The sequence below is a fragment of the Triticum aestivum genome, chromosome 1B (assembly GCF_018294505.1).
Source record: "Triticum aestivum cultivar Chinese Spring chromosome 1B, IWGSC CS RefSeq v2.1, whole genome shotgun sequence".
Lineage (NCBI taxonomy): Eukaryota > Viridiplantae > Streptophyta > Magnoliopsida > Poales > Poaceae > Triticum > Triticum aestivum.
The window spans coordinates 673,062,848-673,064,996 of NC_057795.1; positions in this window are offsets into that span (position 1 = coordinate 673,062,848).

The window sequence follows — 2,149 nt, forward strand, 5'->3', positions numbered from 1 at the left end:
GAAAGAAACAAATGGCGATGAGGCAATGGAGGATAACCCCTCCAAGAAGAAAGCAAAGCATGGGCGTCGCCAGCACCGCTCCATGCCCCGCCAAGGCAATACCGTCACCGGAGACGAAAACAATCCGGATGGTGCCGACGATGAATACAACCCCGATCAGCCCGCCTTCGAGCAGGCCGAGCAGGAAGACGGGCAGGACAGCCCAGATGAATAGACGGCGGACGGGTATCCGGAGGAGGACAACTACATGCCCCCCTCCGAAGATGAGATTAGCCTCGGCGACAACGAGTTCGGCGTGCCCGAGGACCCTGCGGAGCAGGAACGCTTCAAGCGCCAGCTTATTGCCACTGCGAGAAGCCTGAAGAAGAAGCAGCACCAGCTTCATGCTAATCAAGACCTGCTCACGGATAGATCGATAGAAGTCCTGGCAGCCAAGGAATATGGACTCGAGCGCCACACGGCTGACCGGCCGCCTCGAGGTCGGGATAAAATGGCATATCAGCCCGAATACCAGCCTGCACCCCCGCGCCAGTTTACTACGGCCCGGGGCAATACTCAGGACCTGCGTGATAGATTGGATAACACCGCAGGACAACCAAGATCAATCTACGGATCACGGGGGCACGCAGCAACACATGACCATGACCGTCATACCGGATACACTAACAGCAAATCCGGCCGGGTCGAATATAACCAGTCAGACGCAGCCGGACTGCGTCGTGACATAGCCCGGCACAGAGGCACCGCACACCCCCTCTGCTTCACCGATGAAGTGATGGATCATGAATTCCCAGAAGGGTTCAAACCCGTAAACATCGAATCATATGATGGCACAACAGACCCCGCGGTATGGATTGAAGATTTCCTTCTCCACATCCACATGGCCCGCGGAGATGATCTACATGCCATCAAGTATCTTCCCCTTAAGCTCAAAGGACCCGCCCGGCACTAGCTTAACAGCCTGCCAGCAAATTCCATTGGCAGTTGGGAAAACCTGGAAGACGCATTTCTTGACAACTTCCAAGGCACATATGTGCGACCTCCGGATACCGATGACTTGAGCCACATTACTCAACAGCCCAGAGAATCAGCCAGGAAATTCTGGACTCGGTTCCTACCTAAAAACAACCAAATAGTTGACTGTCCGGACCCTGAAGCCCTGGCGGCCTTCAAGCATAATATCCGTGACGAATGGCTCGCCCGACACCTCGGCCAGGAGAAACCCAAATCCATGGCAGCTCTCACGACACTAATGACCCGCTTTTGCGCGGGTGAAGACAGCTGGTTGGCTCGCAGCAGCACTACACCACATTCTGGCATGTCAGATGTCTGTGACAATAATGGCAGGCTACGGCGCAACAGACACAAGCGACAGAACAACGGCGACAACACTGAAGACACGACGGACAATGCCGGATTCAGCGGATCTAAATCCGGTCAGCGGAAGAAGCCATTCAAAAGAAACAATCAGGGACCGTCCAGTCTAGACCGTATACTGAAGCGCTCATGCCAAATTCATGGCACCCCGGACAAGCCAGCAAACCACACCAATAGAGACTGCTGGGTATTTAAATAGGCCGGCAAAATAAATGCTGAAAACAAGGACAAGGGGCTGCACAGCGACGATGACGAGGAGCCCCGGCGTCCGAACACGGGGGGACAGAAGAAATATCCCCCCAAGGTGAAAATGGTCAACATGATCTACGCCACTCACATCCCAAGCGGGAACGGAAGCGAGCACTACGGGACGTCTACACAATGGAGCCAGTCGTCCCCAAATTCAACCCATGGTCAGCTTGTCTGATCACCTTTGATCGTAGGGATCACCCTACTAGCATCCATCACGGCGGCTCAGCCGCATTGGTTCTAGACCCAATCATAGACGGATTTCACCTCACAAGAGTCCTTATGGACGGAGGCAGCAGCCTGAACCTGCTCTATCAGGACACAGTGCGCAAAATGGGCATCGACCCTTCAAGGATTAAGCCCACCAAAACCACCTTTAAAGGTGTAATTCCTGGAGTAGAGGCCCGTTGTACGGGCTCTATAACATTAGAAGTGGTCTTCCGATCTCTGGATAACTTCCGAAGCGAAGAGTTAATCTTTGATATCGTCCCTTTCCGTAGTGGTTACCACGCACTGCTCGGAC